The 20,177-nt window shown below is 39.1% G+C and overlaps 1 protein-coding gene across 1 annotated transcript in view; it reads left to right on the forward strand.

The window, feature by feature from the left end:
- The window catches only part of LOC141172336 (neurotrophin-4-like), a 143,573-nt gene that overhangs the window by 40,285 nt on the left and 83,111 nt on the right, over positions 1 to 20,177 (forward strand). The gene's annotated exons all lie outside the window — the stretch shown is intronic.

Below are 20,177 nucleotides of genomic sequence, written 5' to 3' on the forward strand. Positions count from 1 at the left end.
GGTCTCCTGTTCAGGACCTTAAACCACTAATGGAGTAAAGAGTGGCTACAGGAACACCTCTCACTCTGGAGAACCCCCCACACATCTGTGCATTACACGTACGATCAAATGTAATACTGAATTTCCCCTATAGGGGTGCTGCATAGAAATTGAATACTTGCTCACCTGACTGAGCATTTAAATCCAAAGTTGCAGGGACAGCATTTGAGATCAGTATCTGAAAGAAAAAACCCCAGTAAAAATAGCAAAAATTGTTTAATTTAAATTTTTCTCAGAATCAGGAGTATCAAAAATTATACGAGGCAAGTCATAAATTTAATCCAGTGACAGAAAAATGCTACATATCCCTCTAATCAAGCAACAAATGCCTTCCGGGACTTGACGGTCTCCTTTTATGCACCCTCCTTGCTGTCAGACTCCTTTTTTTAAAAAAATGTTTAAAGCTGACATTTTTCTGTATGGTGTAGAGTTGTCGGAATTTAGAATTTTTCATTTATCCCACAGACAGACAAAGGTGTAGAACTGTATAAATATATATATATGGACATTGCTATAGGGCTACAGCTACTGTAGGTGTCATCACTGTGAGTCACGGCTGTCACTGCTGATTGACAGCTGCTTTCTACGCTACCTGCTTTTCAAGCTGGATAAGCCCTACAGATGGAAGATCCTTTTACCCCGAGGTATAGCACACCACCTATGGTGATCCTACATGAATAAGCCACCTTTCATGAAGCCGCATGCAGATATTGGGGCATTGCTCAAGTAGTAACTCCTTAAGGGAATATCCCTGTATTATCCATCTAAATAATAGGTGATAAATGTTAGACTGTTGGAAATCCACGAATGTAAATCTATGGGAATTACAAAAATAATAAGGTGAGATTGCAAATAGCCTACAGTTTTGTGAATACAGTTCCTATGCTGACCAATGTGACTACATTTAAGGGAAATCTGTCAGTAGGATCAACCCTCCTAAGCCGTCTATATGGGTCATATCAAGGTGTCATTTTATTCAGTTTCCTATCTGCAATCTGATGTTTTATTCCGGAGAAATCCGCATTTCGTTTAATGATCTGTTAAGATCTATGGGCAGGACATAGATCTCCCCGAGAATCTGCCTCCTTATTTTAAATGAAAGGTGGAGTTACCAGTGTGAGACATGTAGATCAGGAAAGAAGACTCAGTCATTACATGTCTCACACTGGTAATGACCCTTTTATTTATAATAAACTCTAAAGGCAGATTCTTGGGGAGATCTATGTTCGGCCCATAGATCTTAACAGCTCATTAAGAAAAATGTGGATTTCTCTGGAATAAGACATCGAATTGCAGACGTCAATGCATCATTCATTTCATTCAGCGTTCTATGACCTGCATGCCCATATAGACGGCTTAGGAAGGTTGATCCTACTGACAGATTCTCTTTAAGATCATGGATGCAGTCTTGTTTACAGCCATGTGTGATTGGAAAAGATTATAGGGAAAATTTATGTCATATTGATGTTTTTTTCTTACTTAAAGGCATGTAAAATCATTGTTGTAATTGTGTTACATAAAAAATGTTGCATTATTTCCCTTCTATATATAGCCTCCGCGCTCCAATGTCTATTGCTAGCTACAGAATGAGTTAACTGAGAATCCTTCAGTCAGTTCGTTATTAATTTATCTGTCTTTTTCTGATCTCCTCGCAGCTGATTTATGACCACAGTTGAATGTACAGGTAAACAAAGAGCCTGTAAGAGCCAAAATGTGCAACATTTTTATTGAAAACCCAATTGCAAAAATGTATTTAGCCCCAAATAAATACATTTTAGAAAAAGAAATATTGTTATGTATTGGAGAAATGCAAAAAAAAAATTTTTTTGCAAAAGTCTACATACTCTATATGCAATTTCGCTGCGATTTTCTGAAATCGTTGCATCATCGCCGTCGTGTGAACTTACCTAGAAGCCACGGTCATCACATGCTCGTGATTTTGATGGCATGGAGTCTCTGTTATCGGCGACCCTACTTGATATTAATTAGTACAAGACAACACCGGATAATGTCAGACAAGTGTACTGTAGGGGAGGAAGCCTTGCTCCTTCTCATTCCTATCGGCTGCAGTCACTTGGCTCGGATGGTGGATATGCTGTCACGATTATGGATACGACCTTCACTGATTCATTTCTGATTACGGAGACAAGGAGCGGAAATATGTGCATGTCCTTCTGGAATTTACTCCCCGATCAGACCTTCTTGGGGTAAAAATGGGACTTTTCTCAGATAAGGGCATTTGACTAAAGCTGAAATAACTGCTAGATTGTCCTTACTATCTGTAGGGAACATTTCATACATCCGTTATCCTTTGCCATAAGCGCTGAACACAGGCTTGATTCCATCACTCGCCATCTGCTTGAATTGTCTTCTTTCATACTTCATTTTTCTTCTGCTTTTTGTCTAGATTCCTCTTATTCACCTCTTTGGCTTGTCTACTTCCCACATACCGCTGATGTTCTGCGCCAAAAAATGGTTCCTTATCATACTTTCCATGTGTACATTTGTATCTGGCTGCCATTGCCCTTCTCTTTTCATCAGCAATTTGCATTATTATTAATATTATTATATGTTTTCCGTACAATACTTCTGTGCATTCTTTATAATTCATGATTGCTTTTTTTTGGGTTTCTTTTTTTTGTCTTTGTTTTTATTTTTTGTACCAATTGGTATTGCGTTTTTTTTGCTTGTTTGATTTTGTTCGTTTTTTATAAATTGGTATTACATGATTTTGTTTGCTTGTTTTTTTATCAATTGGTATTACATTATTTTTCTTTGTTTGATTTTTTTAATCAATTGGTATTACATGTGTTTGTTTTTTAGAAATTGGTATTGCATTCTTTTTTTAATTTTTTTATTAATTGGTATTGCATTCTTTTTTTAATTTTTTTATTAATTGGTATTGCATTCTTTTTGTTTGTTTTTTGTTTCTTTTTATCAATTGGTATTACATGTTTTTGTTTGCGTTTTATTGCTATTGCATTCTTTTTGTTTTTATCAATTGGTATTTCATTTTTTTTTTTTATTAATTGGTATTACATGTTTTTGTTTGCTTTTTATTAATTGCTATTACATATTTTTTTTATTTTTTTGCTTTTTTATCAATTGGTATCATATGTGTTTGTTTTTTTTTTTAATCAATTTTTTTATTGATTTTGTATTTTCTATCAATTGGCATTACATGATTTTTTTTTATCAATTGCATTCTTTTTGTTTGTTTATCAATTGGTATTGCATCATTTTGTATAGTTTATTTTATCAGTTGGTATTACGCTGTTTTATCAATTGTTACTGCATTCTTTTTGTCTGTTTTTTTTTTTTTTTTTTGTATCAATTGCTATTGCATTTTATTCTTTTATGTGTTGTGATGCATTTTTTTTTTTCGCAATACCCAACAAGTGCTGCAGATATGTAATACCCTTAATAAATGGGAACATAGGAGTTTCTGGTGTCCATGGAATTTCCTGTAAGCGGTGATACCTGCCCTGCAGTGGAGGATGCAGGTCAGAGCCTGTCCCGGAGTTAAGCTGCACATACCATATTACAACGCCAGGACTCCCACCCTTCTCCTTGATGCCTTAGAGCTATTAAAGGGTCTCGCTAAGATGAACACTATACACTTTAAAAAAGATTTAACACCACAATTGCATTTCAGAACAATGGCGCTGGTGACATCACCGGCAAGGAAGAGGTTATAGGGTTTTATTGGATTTTCCAGTGTATTGAATCAAATTTTAGCGACTTATTCGGTTCAGTCAATCGTTTTGTATTATGTGTTGCAAGATTAAAAGAGCGAGTGCAAAGAATGTCTTTCGCTCTGGAAAACACTGTACGATGAGAAACATGGAACATAACAAGTAACCAGATGGCACCTCCGAAGATATCAAAAAATATGTTCATGTTTTATTAGATCATTAAACCACGTATAAAACAAGACACCTAAAAACAATTGAAACCACACATAAAAGGGCTCGATTCACTATTGCATTTTCGCCTGTACTTTAGTATTTCTGTCTAGTTTTTGGTGTTTTTTTGTCCATTTTTTCATTTAGCCTTATAACGCGCAAATTATAAAGAAAAATAAGGCGCAAAAACTAGAAAAAACAAACAAATGGAACCCCTATAAAATAAACTTTAAATAAGGTGCAAATCATGTTCGCCTATTTTGGGGGGGGGGGGTTAGTTTGTTATTTTGGGCTGAGTTTACATTTCCCACATGCTGTCGGCTGATTCATTCTTTGCAACTTTTCGAAAAGTTGCAAAATTAGTCGCAAATGTACTAGTTCTCTGGAGTGATTTTACATATAGCAATTATTCCTGCATAGTTCTTGCAAAACTTTTTGTTCTAAAAAGTAAAAAAGAGGTTAAAGACAAAAATAAACAGCATTTTTTGCAAAAATCTGTGAACCGCGTGCGCACATTTTGAAGAATTTGGTGCAAAAAAGGGCAACGAATACCTCAAGACAAAAAAAAAATGGTCAATTGGAACCAAAATGTAGAACTCATGTTCCTGACTGTAATAAAGTCAAAAGAACCATCCAAATGGTTTTATGCAAAATATAATGTTATAGTGAAAATATGTCCTATATTCCTAACTTGTCCCCTAATAGTTTGCAAGACTGGATCCCATGGACGTTCCCATCCTGAAATAAATTCAGTGTAACCTTTGTAACTGTGCACATGCACAACAAAGCCATATGGTCATGTTGCACTTTTACTAGGTAAATCTTAGAAGGACAATTATGTAAATACGCGGAGAAGCCAATTAAGCGCATGCACCAAGCAGATAATCATGCGCAAAATAGATAATCATGCGCATGCATAGAGACAACAATTAAGTGCATGGGCACATTCCTTTTAATATAATTAGATGAGTGCAGCTCAAAAAAAGACAGATAAAAGAGTCACAATCTTCCCATTAGAACATCATAGAGAACTCACTGACAGATCCTCAGGTAACTCATTCTGCAGCCAGCAATAGAAGGTCCAACACAGAGGCTACAGAAGGCAAACGGTGCAAATTTTTTTATGAAATCTAATTGCAAAAATGTGTTTTTTAGCCGAAAATACATACATTTAAATGAAAAAAGTGTCCTGAAAGGTGGACAACCCCTTCCGGAAGGATTTCTGTGCAAATTTCAGCTGAGAGATGCAATGGCGTATTAGTAGACATTTTGAGATCTAACGTTGGAGGTTCATTTGTTTCAGAATAAAAGAGTAGACAACCCCTAGTATCGGCATTCTTCTCCAGTGTGACTACATGACTCTGATATTTTAGTGAGCAGATTCGCACTGGACAGATATGATGTAAAGAATATGTTAATTCCTTGCCTGCTATGTTTCGCCAATGCAAGGTTCAACAAATAGGCAACCATCCAGTTCTCTAAGTAGTTGTGACATCTCTATAAAGTTGTGATGTCATCAGGTATTGATGAGCTGCTTCCCTACATCACCACTGAAGTTGGCCAAAAAAACTTCTACACCTTCATTTAAGGTCATCTTCTGCTTTGCACATTGTGGCGTTGCTCCTTTTTTGGGGTGGGGTCTCTTCATTGGAGGACATGTCTGGAATTTATAATAATGTTTTTCACAGCAAAGCTCTTGGAATGTCTAATTACTTCTTATGTGCTTTGGTTCTGTGGCCAGAGATTGAGGCAATGTCTACAATTACATCTTGTGTACAGCTTCACCCCGAGGGGCACATTAAAAACTAAAAGCATGCCCATCATTAAACGTTTGTTTTTTTTTCTCCAAAATTAAGAGAAAATTACATTTTTCTGTTTTTAATACAATTAAGCTGTCTAGTACAAAGGAAGGAATATGTTCCATGTAGCGAATATTGCACAATATGGGCAAAATAACTCCCATCTATTCTATACTGGTGACATTTGTAAGGTTTCTCCTCATAGCCATAGACATGTCCTTGTGTAGAGAGCAGAACCAACGTGTCGATCTGTAGGGCACATCCCGGTAGATGTAAGGAACCTCACATGATCACTGTTGTTTAGACCTGACAGCTCTGAGGTTGGCAGGCCACCTCCATGAAAAAGACCCTCCATGTAAACAATGGTCCACCAGGGTCTTCTCCATTGTTATCTTGATAGTATCAAGCCATCGGGTTGCTGGTCTTCCTCTTCGCCTTTTTCCTTCTATTCTTCTGACCATGATGTCCTTCTCCAGTGGCTTCTCTCTTCGTATGATGTGTCCAAATGAGCAAGTCGTAGCTTGCTTAGTATAGTTTTGGTCTAAACATTGGTTCTAATATTGAATAGTTTTACTGTATAGGAACATAGTATGACTAAAGACAAAAAGAGACAAGCCAGTTGAGTTCAACCTAGTGTTGATCCAGAAAAAGGCCAAAAACCCATGAAGGAACCATCTCCGATCAACGAACCATCTCCTATAGTTGTGTACACTTAAAGTGTCCTTGGCATTTGCCCCATCGGTGCTCAATGTCAATTGGTCCTACTGAACACAAATAATCTACATTTTTATGAGAACTGGTTCACCCAAATGTGGGGAAATGGGGCAGACAGAGTAACCTAAAGGACCATAAGGATGAGGGCCACAATATATGAGTGCTACATGAGCCAACATTTCTTGTACAGATAAACCATGCATGTTGGTGGTTGTATCTATTACTTTTGATTGAATTATTGTAGCTATGATGCATTTTGGGCACCACAAGAGCTTAGATAGTCCCTGCCACATAACAGGTTTCTTACACATTTTTGGGTTTGTTTTTTCTTATTAGATACCTCCGATTCCACAACAAATTTTCTCCCTGGGTTGCAGTAACGGTAAATCCATCTTAAAGAAAATAGTAACGATAACTCATCATTCGGACAAGACGTTGGCTCTCTTAGTAGTCTTTCCCGAATATTGCTTAATAATAATAGCATTGGGTCCATTTATGAACATTTTTGGTAACTTCTCAGGCTACTAGATATTCAGTGGAGACTTCACGTAGAAGTTGTCTTAGTAAGTTAGTGTAAATTACTTGTTTCTGTAAAAGTAATTTGAGCTGACTGATCCAGGGGGAGGTCTACGCTGAAATGATAGCTTGGAGAGCTAATGATAAATAGCCATAATTATAGTACAATTTATCAGTCAGTTTGAGCTCTGAAAACTGGAATAATAAACGAGCCGGGGTTTTGTCGGAATTGATATGCCAAATGTTGAGCAGAACAGAAGCACAAAAAAAAACCCTGTTTGTGTGTGCCGTATTCTCATCGCCCCTAGTATGGTGTGTACGGGAGGTTTGCTGATCTTGATATACGGGAAGTAATAAAATGGCGCCATCTGTTTTTTAAGATGCCTATAAAACAGTATGTACCCAACATGTCTAGAAAACCTCTTCTAGCAAAGCATCTTACACCAAAAATGTTAACCCCAGCATCAGACTAAAACCACACAGTATTATTTATAAGTGTATGATTGTATGGTAGTATTATAAGGGAAGTGTATGGCAGTATTACATTTGTTCTTTAAAGTGGTATTGGAGCAAAAGGGGATTCAATAGGTAAGTATTGTACTGATGATGACTTTACAATGAATACCTTTACAACGGGAACATTATAATGAAACTTTAAAGTGATACCTCATCTCTGAAACAATAGACTAGTAGGGAATTGCATTGTGGAAAAATCCATAAAAAAATTAGTTAAATACCTTGTAAAAATTCCTGTTCTCCCCTGATTCTGCCGCTTTTTTCCGTTTTGCTCTGCGTTGATCCATTGCATAGATATCCGCATTTGTTACTTTTGGAGCACAGTATGTGAAATCTCTGCTTGTAGCGCAACTGGGCGTTTCTTCAGAGTCTTCTCTGAGGGCGTGCGCTTTCACCTGTCCCTCCTAGATGCTGCCGATCACAGCTTGGCAGCATCTGAGACTGCAAGTGTTGTGAATGGCAGTGTTTCGGAGGTCGGTGTAAAGTGCATGCCCCCAGAGAAGACTCTGAGGAAATGACCAGTTGCACTGCAGTCAGAGATTTCACATACTTCCCTCCAAACGCAACAAATGTGAATATCTTTGCAATGGAATGACGCAGCGCAAAACAGAAAAGAGCTGCAGACTCAGGGGAGCTGAGGGATTTTTTACATGGTATTTAACTCCATCTTTTTGAGCAAGTGACAAGTCATCTTTAAAAAGATTGGTTAATCATATTGTTCCTATTGTAGAATTTTTGTAATAGAGTAGAATAGCATATTAAAAAGTGATCACAGTGAGAAAGCGACGACGCCTTACGATCCAGTGTGGTCACATCTGACTGTAACTTGGCAGCTGATCAGATAATGCTGGCAGATAATGCTGCCGTGTTGTATCAGTCACTTACTCCATGTCAAACACCTGCATTCTGTATACGATCACATCCATAACACTGGAATATTTAGCGTCTTGCGCAATATCTGTAAATGTGTAATATAACAATTTGAGGCAATGTGTCTAATTTTTTAAATATAGAGGTTAATAAACCCAGAAAAAAAAAAACAAAGGGGTTGATTCGCCAGTTTATCCCAGTACTTTGGCATAAAATTGCTTGAAATTTGTCAACATTTTTGTGCAACTCATTGGGACTTTTGCCATTTTTTCATAATCTTAACCAACTTTTTGAAAAGTTGCTAGGCTGGGAGGCATAGCCTACAGCACCCAACATATGATAATCTACACTGCAAAAGTGGCGTAAATTTCTGTAGAAATGTATGCCAGTCCTTGACTGATCCACCTTTCTTGCAGTGGCGCCCGACAGCTGAAAGATGCGCCAAATTCATAGAATTTTCCGTATCTTACTCTAGTGTTCTGCTCAAGACTGGTGTACAAGACATCAACGTTGATGAATCAAGGACTAAGGATGTGACTCATCATTTGCATTTTTCTTAAAGGGGTTGTTCCTTTTCAATAAATGTAAATATTTGGCTGTAGGTTAATATAAAAACGCAAACTACTCACCTTCCCAAGGTCCACCGAAGAGACTCGCCACTGCTCTCGACATCTGGCATTGACTGCAGTCCAATCTGCCGGTACCATGTTATAGAGCAGGGGGAGCTGAGCAGTTTGATGTAAAGTTTTGTGAGAAAAGATTCACTATAGCCTGTGTTTTATCCCTTTAAACCACTGCTTTTTCTGGGGTTTTCGGTCCAGTGGGCGGTCCTATCAGTGAAGGACCACCCACTGGACCAAAACCCCCAGAAAGAGCAGAGGTTTCAAATGAGTAAAACAGAGGTTATTCTAAATCTTTTCTCACAAAACTACATATCAATCTACTCAGCTCCCCCTGCTCTGTAACATGGTACCCGAAGATTAGACTGCAATTTTGCAGTTACAGGTTCCCTTTAAAGAATATGGACACCTTTAGGGGTCTTTTTTTTTTTACTTAAATACACTGCTCAAAAAAATAAAGGGAACACTCAAATAACACATCCTAGATTGAATGAATGAAATATTCTCATTGAATACTTAGTTCTATACAAAGTTGAATGTGCTGACAACAAAATCACACAAAAATCATCAATGGAAATCAAATTTATTAACCAATGGAGGCCTGAATTTGGAGTAACCTCCAAAATTAAAGTGGAAAACACACTACAGGCTGATCCAACTTTGATGTAATGTCCTTAAAACAAGTAAAAATGAGGCTCAGTATTGTGTGTGGCCTCCACGTGCCTGTATGACCTCCCTACAACGCCTGGGCATGCTCCTGATGAGCTTGCAGATGGTCTCCTGTGGGATCTCCTCCCAGACCTGGACTAAAGCATCCGCCAACTCTTGGACAATCTGTGGTGCAACGTGACGTTGGTGGATGGAGCGAGACATGATGTCCCAGATGTGCTCAATCGGATTCAGGTGTGGGAAACGGGCGGCCAGTCCATAGCTTCAATGCCTTCATCCTGCAGGAACTGCTGACACACTCCAGCCACATGAGGTCTGGCATTGTCCTGCATTAGGAGGAACCCAGGGCCAACCGCACCAGCATATGGTCTCACAAGGGGTCTGAGGATCTCATCTCAGTACCTAATGGCAGTCAGGCTACCTCTGGCGAGCACATGGAGTGCTGTGCGGCCCTCCAAAGAAATGCCACCCCACACCATTACTGACCTACTGCCAAACTGGTCATGCTGAAGGATGTTGCAGGCAGCAGATCACTCTCCACGTCGTCTCCAGACTCTGTCACGTCTGTCACATGTGCTCAGTGTGAACCTGCTTTCATCTGTGAAGAGCACAGGGCGCCAGTGGCGACTTTGCCAATCCTGGTGTTCTGTGGCAAATGCCAAGCGTCCTGCACGGTGTTGGGCTGTGAGCACAACCCCCATCTGTGGACGTCGGGCCCTCATACCTCCCTCATGGAGTCGGTTTCTAACCGTTTGTGCAGACACATGCACATTTGTGGCCTGCTGGAGGTAATTTTGCAGGGCTCTGGCAGTGCTCCTCCTGCTCCTCCTTGCACAAAGGCGGAGGTAGCGGTCGTGCTGCTGGGTTGTTGTCCTCCTATGGCCTCCTCCACGTCTCCTGGTGTACTGGCCTGTCTCCTGGTAGCACCTCCAGCCTCTGGACACTACGCTGACAGACACAGCAAACCTTCTTGCCACAGCTCGCATTGATATGCCATTCTGGATGAGCTGCACTACCTGAGCAACTTCTGTGGGTTGTAGAGTCCGTCTCATGCTACCACGAGTGTGAAAGCACAACCAACATTCAAAAGTGACCAAAACATCAGCCAGAAAGCATTGGTACTGAGATGTGGTCTGTGGTCCCCACCTGCAGAACCACTCCTTTATTGAGGGTGTCTTGATAATTGCCAATAATTTCCATCTATTTTCTATTCCATTTGCATAACAGCATGTGAAATTGATTGTCAATCAGTGTTGCTTCCTAAGTGGACAGTTTGATTTCACAGAAGTTTGATATCCTTGGAGTTATATTCTGTTGTTTAAGTGTTCCCTTTATTTTTTTGAGCAGTGTATGTTTATTATGGGCTAAAAATATTTTTTTCAATTGAGTTTCATTAACAATCGTGCACCAATTGGCTTTTGTTTGCTCTTTTTTTGCCTAGACTTTTCTCACTGCCAAATTAGTTAAAGGGAATTTATCGTCAGAAACTTAGCTATTGTTTAAATCAGGTTTTTGTGTTATATGTATTCTTAAAAATATTTTGTCAATTTTGTTTTTATATATTTTTTTCATATCACGGATTACTAAACTTGCAATTTTCACACTGGCCAGTGGGGCTATTTTAGACTCATACTTCCTGTCTTCAGTTTTCAGCAGGCTCATTATCATCACAGGCTGGATTACAATGACAGGTAGCACCTCTATACACAACTGATAACACAGGATCCACCAATCACAATAGGCAATGCCACAGCTGACCCTCCCTTTGCCGACACTCATTAGATGCTTCAATATTAAAGATAGGGTCAGAGCCTGTTCATTGTGTTAAATGTATTTGTAGATTTCCTAAAACAACAGCAAGTTGGAGTCTAAAATGCCCCAGCGGCCAGTGTGAAAATTGCAAGATTTTCTATTTTTTTTTTATATTTTTTTTTAACAAAGATTGCAATATAGAAAAAAAATTGCCAAATTTTTAAAAAAAATAAATTTAACATTAAAACCTAACTTAAACAAAAGATCTTTTTCTGACAATAGCTTTCCTTCAACTGAAAATCCGTCAGTAATCCAGAAAGTTTGGCTATGTGTACACAGAGTTTTTCGAGGAGTTTTTAGATCAGAAACTGAGTAGAAACTCTCCAAATCATCCTCAAAATGTCAAAACTCCTCAAAAACATTGATTTTCTGCTTAGTGTCTGCTCAGAAAACTCAACAAAAAGACTCCGTGAACACATAGCCTTAAACTCTTTTTTGTTCTGGGTTTCCTTCCGAGCCTTCTCAGTTGATTTTTGACAACAAAATTCAGCACAGCATTGATGTTGACATATTATTATTATTATTCAGCACAGATAAGCTCAGAGAAAGACAGATAAAACAGTTACAAACTTTCAAATCTCAAAAAGCTCACTGATGAATTCTCAGTTAACTCACTCAGCACCAGCAATAGGCAATGTATCACAGAGGTTATGACAAAATAATGCAAACATTTGAATTAAATTTAATTGTAAAAATATTTTATAGCCCCAAATACATGCATTTAAGTAAAAAAATGCCCTGGAAGGTGTCCATATACTTTAATATTTGTAGTTTAGATACGTCTACAAAGATGCCCTGGGTTTTAATCCAGAATTCTTTAAAAAAAACAGGACCAAAAGTAGATAGTTTTTTATCTAATTTTATTCCCGCTGTTCCCCTGAGTATTCAGTGTCTTTCTTTATTAAAATCCCCCATACCGTTCCAGAGATATGGACCTTTTTATTTAGTGATAGTTTTTATGGTCTTTACCTCAGGGGTGTGACTCACAGGATAATTATGCAAACAGCCTAAAGACACGCCCATTCTCTCTGCACTGCCCCTTTTGTAAAAATTAGCATAATTACTGCTGTAGATATAAAGGAACATATCTCTGAAACCCTATGTCGGATTTAAAAAAGGGAAAAAAAGTAATACTCACGGGATCAGAGAGAATAAAATAAGAGCAAAAACTCACCATTGACAAATCTTCCTTAAAGCTCTTATTAATAGGGATAAGCGGACCCGTGGAAGTTCGGGTTCCACTGAACTTTAGTCCAAAGTTCGGTTTGGGTACTAGAACTGTACCTGAACTTGAACCTGAACCCGAATCCCATAGAAACCAATGGGGACCCAAACTTTGGATCTGGAAAATCTCTCTCTCCCGGACTCCTGAACTGTAAAACGAACTTCCAGGAGAAGAGTGTGTTCGGAGTTCAGCAACAGACACTAGGTGGCCGGTACGTACCTCGAACTTTATAGTTCGGGTTCATTCATCGCTACTTATTAAGACCATATTATGAAAGTGCATTATGGGAGGTATTAAACAAATTATCCCTTGGACAGATAACAGCTGATCTCTGGGGGTCCCATCAACTGGTCCACATGAGATCAGCTTTTCGTTAGCAAAAATGGATTAATCATAGCGGACCTCTTTAATGATTATACACTATTTCTCTGTCTATTTAAGTAATTTAAAGCCCTAACTACGGTGACTAAGGGTAGGGTCAAAAGACTGTTTTCTCCAAATCCAATAAAGACGGTCCGATTACGCTGATCAGACTTTGACTTTGAGTGGCATCAGTTTTTCTTGTACGTAGGAAAGAAAATGTTTCTCCACCTTTTCCAATCTGTCAGTCTGGGAAAATTGGATGTCATCCAAGAGCGGTCCGATTTTATATTTTTTCCATGGACCCTTTTTCACTTGTGTATCTGGTTTGACAGACAGTCATTCTGGATCCGGCTGTAGAAGGTCACTGCGCTTGGCCTTGCAGACACCTTCTCGATCCTTTCATCATCCCTCCCTCACTAGGACCCAGCGGTGATCTTCACCTTCTGCTGCAAATTAACACACCCTTGCTGGATCTTTAAATACCCTCAGTTTCTCCAGAGAATCGCTGTTGATAGAGTAAATTTCTCTGTTCAGGTCTGGAATTCTAGCAGTCGGCTAGACTCTTCTTGGAGTTCCTTTGTGGATTGTAGTCATGATCACTCTGGTGTCTTCTCAAAGCTAAGTGTATCCCCTTGTCTGTTTCTCTTGTTTGTCTTTAGTTGCAGTGGGGCTCACTGGTACTCATCCATACCTTCCTAGGGCCTAGCTCCTGGGACAGCCAGAGCTAAGGAATCCTGCTCGGCGATAGGTGTGGAACCTATTTAGGGATGATAGGGGAGTCAGGCTGTTTTTAGATCTGCCTAGGGGTCTCTGCTCTCCCTTTCCCTAGTTGCTGGGCTTCCCCCCTTTTCCCATCGTCGTACGCTGGGTCCTTCCCATACCTAGCATGACACCCATAGACTTGCATTACCAATTTTGATCCAACACTAGGATTAAAATCTGACATGCCTCTGACTTTTTTACACAGACCACTTGGTCCAAGGAGAAAAATTGGACAGGTAGAATATCATAGGTACGAGTGCTATCCATGAAAGCCCGAGAAAATTGGCCCCAAAAGAGAAAAAAATACAAGGTTACATCTGAATGTCTTGAATCTCCTACTATGATCGTGTACATTCCGAAAATATTTGTTTTAAAAAATATAGACCCATTAATTATCCCTATGAGTCCTAAATTATCTTAGCAGAGAAAAAGGTGCCACTGCAACCACAGCCGCCCTAGAGTTTGAGTGAAAGTCTTGCGTAGATACATACGCATGTAACCTTTCTATCTAGTCCATCTGATGAGGTCTTGACGTCCTCCAGTAGGGAGGTCTAATTGATCTAAACACCTTCTGGCAGTTTAATCATACACGATGGACAGAGAACTTCCTCTCTGTTTGATTAAAACACATTCCACAAGTTCAGGGGGGAAAAACACTTTCTACATTTCCATTTATCTTCCCGGTGATCAAATCCATACACTGCCTGGTAATTCCCCAAATTTTGTAAGATCAGAACCTGCGTCAAATTTTGTTTGTTCCAACTTCATATGTCAACATATGGATTTCACGTGGAATATATTGCATTTCGGTATCGAAATGTATACAACCAGATATAAAAAAACAAACATTCTAAGGTGTCAAAGCCAAGTCAAAGTCTACAAGGCGTCTTTTACGAAAGAGGGAAGATAAAGTTTATCAACAGTATCACAAACAAAATCTACCATATAGGATACATATAATACTACCATGCAGTGCCCATCTAAAAGTACCGTACATAACCTAAACAAGTGTTTCATTATTGGTGCCACAGAATATTTTCTCCTATCCAACCTTTTTTTAACACTTGGGCATTACACTCTGCGTAACACAGGTCTAGATATTCTAGAGGTTGGAAACTTTAACCATCATCATCGTAGTAGTTGTAATTAGTATGGAATGAGCACTAAAGCATGCATCTTTAATCTCTTAAATCATCTTAAAGGGAATGTCATCAAAAATTACCTATTTTTTAAATCAGGTTTTAGTTTTTTTCTAAAAAAAAATGTTGCATTTTTTTTTCCATATCACATTCTTTATTAAAAAATAATAATAATGTAATCTTGCAATTTTCCAATTTTCACACTTGCCACCAGGGCATTTTTAGAATCTAACTTCCTGTCATTTCAGGAAGAATTTTCAGCCTTATCATCAGAGGCAGGATTACAATGACAGGTAACACCTCTACACACAATTGGATCCAACAATCACATTAGGGGATGTCACAGCTGCCCCTCATTTCAAAGTGAAATTTGCACCCACTCTTTAGATGCTTCAGTAGGTTCATCGCCTGTTCATTGTGGCCAATGTACATGTGTATTTCCTGAATCAACAGGAAGTTAGAGTCTAAAAAAGCCCCAGTGGTCAGTGTGAAAATTACAAGATATCTATTTTTTATTCTTAATAAAGATTGGAATATCGGAAAAAAAATTACCAAATATTAAAAAAAAAAAATATTTAACATAAAACCCTGATTAAAAAAAGATTATTTTCTAATGACATATTCTCATAAGTTATTGACGTGAGATGAATTCTTGTGTTTTATGTTCACATTAGACAGATACCTGACTCGTAGGCAAGTGTAAAACAGCCAAATGCTCGTTTGGGAATAGTTTCTCAGTTTTACAAATATTTTCTTAAAATCCGAGCTTTGATACTTTCCCTGAAGTTATCCTTGTTCCCAACCTTGACTCTGTGATATATGGCCTTTCATCGTAAGGTCAAGTTTAACATCCCTTGACCTTTCCCAGACGTTTCTCATTGTGCTCTGGTGGAATAATCAATTCTTCTCAGAGGTAACTCTACTTCCTTCGAATTATCTGGATTATGTTCCTTGTTACTTTTTTGAAGACAGGAACAAAGGTTTGTGATTGGAGAGTTGACATTTTAGAAACTGTTACGTCCTGTAGTTAAATCAATAGGAATTTACCATTTTGTTATAGTGACCCATTGGGAAAAAGTTCATACTACTGCTAGAGTGGAAGTACTCACCCAACTCCAGAGCTATAGACCCCAGAGCATTGCATGGGGGCTAAGTTTCATAGAGGTTTTAAGCTTTCTCCAACATAGCTGCATATTCAGATCCCAATCCTGTCTGCAAAACTGCATACCGGCAGGCATACAGGTGTTTCATAACTTAATGAATTTAATAGCCTACTGCCTGTTGTTAAGTATAATCCATCTCTAGCGAAAGGGATGCTGAGACAGATTACAGAGAGTTGGAGAAGGTATTTGTCTTTCTTCTCCTGCTCTCCTGTCTGTAAAACTGCATACTGCCAGGCATACAGGTGTAACATAACTTAATGAATTTAATAACCCAATACCTGTTGTTACGTGTAATCCATCTCTAGAAAAATGGATTCTGAGACAGATTACAGAGAGTTGGAGCAGGTTTGCATACTGACAGGCATACAGCTGTTACATCATTTAATGAATTTAATAGCCCACTGCCTGTTGTGAAGTATAATTTGTCTCTAGCAGCAGAGATCTTGAGACAGATTACAGAGAGATTGGGCAGGTAAATGTCTCTCTGCTCCTGCTATCCTGTCTGTAAAACTGCATACTGACAGGCATACATGTGTTACATAACTTAATGAATTTAATAGTCCACTGCTGTTGTTAAGTATAATTTGTCTCTAGCAGCAGAGATTTGGAGACAGATTACAGAGAGATGGGGCAGGTATTTGTCTCTCTGCTCCTGCTCCTCTCCTGTCTGTAAAACTGCATACTGACAGGCATACAGCTGTTACATCATTTAATGAATTTAATAGCCCATTGCCTGTTGTTAAGTATAATTTGTCTCTAGCAGCAGAGATCTTGAGACAGATTACAGAGAGATTGGGCAGGTAAATGTCTCTCTGCTCCTGCTATCCTGTCTGTAAAACTGCATACTGACAGGCATACATGTGTTACATAACTTAATGAATTTAATAGTCCACTGCTGTTGTTAAGTATAATTTGTCTCTAGCAGCAGAGATTTGGAGACAGATTACAGAGAGAGGAGGCAAGTGTTTGTCTCTGCTCCTGCTCTCCTATCTGTAAAACTGCATATTGGCAGGCATACAGGTGTAACATAACTTAATGAATTTAATAGTCCACTGCCTGTTGTTAAGTGTTATCCATCTCTAGCGAAAGGGATGCTGAGACAGATTACTGAGATTTGGAGCAGGTATTTGTCTTTCTGCTCCTGCTCTTCTGTCTGTAAAACTGCATACTGACAGGCATACAGGTGTTACATAACTTAATGAATTTAACCCTAGAACGCATACCTGGGGCCTCGCAGGCCCGCCCTGTTAATTGTTTTCTATTTTCTGCAAGATTTCTTTAGTTAGAATTTTGAAACTCTAGGTATTCCTCACGTATATAGTTGTTTGTCATTTCCAGTTGGTCATTTATTTATTATTTGCACACGGGCCTAAAAGGCCCCAGGTATGTGAAAGCGTAGATTTTTATGGTCATGCGTTCTAGGGTTAATAGTCCACTGCCTGTTGTTAAATATAATTTGTCTCTAGCAGCAGAGATTTGGAGCCAGATTACAGAGAGAGGGGGCACGTGTTTTTCTCTGCTCCTGCTCTCCTGTCTGTAAAACTGCATACTGGCAGGCATACAGGTGTAACATAACTTAATGAATTTAATAGTCCACTGCCTGTTGTTAAGTGTAATCCATCTCTAGCGAAAGGTATGCTGAGACAGATTACAGAGAGTTGGAGCAGGTATTTGTCTTTCTGCACCTGCTCTTCTGTCTGTAAAACTGCATACTGACAGGCATACATGTGTTACATAACTTAATGAATTTAATAGACCACTGCCTGTTGATAAGTATAATTTGTCTCTAGCAGCAGAGATTTGGAGCCAGATTACAGAGAGAGAGGGGGCAAGTGTTTTTCTCTGCTCCTGCTCTCCTGTCTGTAAAACTGCATACTGGCAGGCATACAGGTGTGACATAACTTAATGAATTTAATAGTCCACTGCCTGTTAAGTGTAATCCATCTCTAGCGAAAGGGATGCTGAGACAGATTACAAAGAGTGGGAGCAGGCATTTGTCTCTGCTCCTGCTCTTCTGTCTGTAAAACTGCATACTAGAAGGCATACAGGTGTGACATAACTTAATTAATTTAATAGTCCACTGCCTGTTGTTAAGTGTAATCCATCTCTAGCGAAAGGGATGCTGAGACAGATTACAGAGAGTTGGAGCAGGTATTTGTCTCTGCTCCTGCTCTTCTGTCTGTAAAACTGCATACTGGCAGGCATACAAGTGTTACATAACTTAATGAATTTAATAGCCCACTACCTTTTGTTAAGTATGCAGATGGCAGATTACAGAGAGCTCGGTCAGGTATTTGTGTCTCTACTCCTGTTCTCCTGTCTGTAAAACTGCATACAGATATTACATAACTTAATTAACTAACTAAAATGAAGATCTGTTAATATATTATTAATCGGTAATAGAAGTTTTACATCAGCCATAGATTTATGTTGAAAAAAACTCCCACAGATATAAAAAAGCATATAAGACAACCAAAAATGTAAGTTTGTAAGTTTTGCTTTCACATATTAGGTCAGTGATTTGGCAACGCACAGTTCCTCTTACACAATGACCCTTCTTCTGTTATTTGACTTTATCCAGAAGGATTTTTTTCTTTGCCATTTCATCACCTTGTACGGTTTATGACATATTCCCATAATCATTTCTTTGATTTATTCCTTGTTGGGGAGCCCTGTTTTTACTCAGTAAAGTTTCTTTTGTGCAACAGAAATGTGAATCGAAGGTGTTGGGTAGAAATCTGCTCCGGACCCCCTACTTTGTACATCTGACCAGATGAAAAATCTTTGCCTGTCAGATAGGACACATGTGGAGTTGGGTTACCATCACCTTGAGGTGCAGCAGTGTTATATTACAGTAACACATAAAAATGTCTTCCTGTATGATCCCAGCTTAAATAGCCGCTTTGGTAAAACTTGCTTAAAAATACCATAATGTGCATACCACACACAAGAAGAGACAGAGGTTCAAAGGGTGACATAATTTTTCTCAAATACTTTATTTTTTCTCTTTTTTTTGGAAGATTGCACCATTGCATTAGAATTAAGTGGGCACTGTCATTTCAATAAATAAAGGTCATCTGATCAAATCACTCGAAAGTGAAAGCCACTTGGTGTCTCCCTTCTGTCAAGCTTGCAGTGCGTTGTCAAGTGTTATCCATCTCCAGCAGCAGAGTGTCACGGGTGTATCAAGTGTGACAGGCAGTCGTTCTGGATCCGGCTGTAGAAGGTCACTGTGTTTGGCATTGCAGACGCCTTGTTGATTCTTTCATCTCTGTAGTGTAGTAATATCCTGCTCCATTTAGGACCCAGCAGTGACCTCCACCTTCTGCTGCTAATTGACACACCCTTGCTTGGTAGTTAAAAACTCTCAGTGTTTCCAGAGAGTCGCCGGTGCTAGTTCTATGTTCCTCTGTCCATGACTGGGGTACTAGTAGTCAGCTAGTTTCTTCTTGGACTTCCCTTGGAAGACAGTTGGTGTTATATCTCTGGTGTCTTCTCAAGCTAATTGTATCCCCTTTGTTTGTTTACCTTGTTGTCTTTAGTTACAGTGGGGCCTGACTAATGTTCACCCTGTCCCCTGCCTACCTAGGGCCTAGTTCTAGGGGCATTCAGGGATTAGGTTTCCTGCTCGGCGATAGGTGCGGAACCTATATAAGTAGGGATGATAGGGTAGTCATGGTGATATTAGATCTGCCTATGGGTCTCCACTCCCCCTTTCCCTTGTTGTTGGGCTCCCTTCCCACTCTTCCTGTCGTTGTACACTTGTTCCTTCCCTCACCTTGCGTGACACAGAGATGCTGAGATGAGTTATAGGGAGTAGGGGCAGATATTTGTCTCTCTGCTCTTGCTCTTCTGTCTGTTAAAGTGTGTAGAGGCATAACAGAGAGGTGGGCTTCAAGGCAGACAAGTAATTGGATAGATCCAGTCAGACAAGTAATTGGATAGTGGCAGGGGCAATCAATGCTACAAAGTGATGGAAAGGAAGTTCCAGCACATACAGTGCTTGTAGAACTCTGAAAAAGAGAAATTGGATTGAAAGTTTCAGCTCAGGAGAATTGTTACAGG

Source organism: Phyllobates terribilis, unplaced genomic scaffold, assembly GCF_046119375.1.
Source record: "Phyllobates terribilis strain yellow unplaced genomic scaffold, ASM4611937v1 Scaffold_12__6_contigs__length_324123572, whole genome shotgun sequence".
NCBI classification, from domain to species: domain Eukaryota; kingdom Metazoa; phylum Chordata; class Amphibia; order Anura; family Dendrobatidae; genus Phyllobates; species Phyllobates terribilis.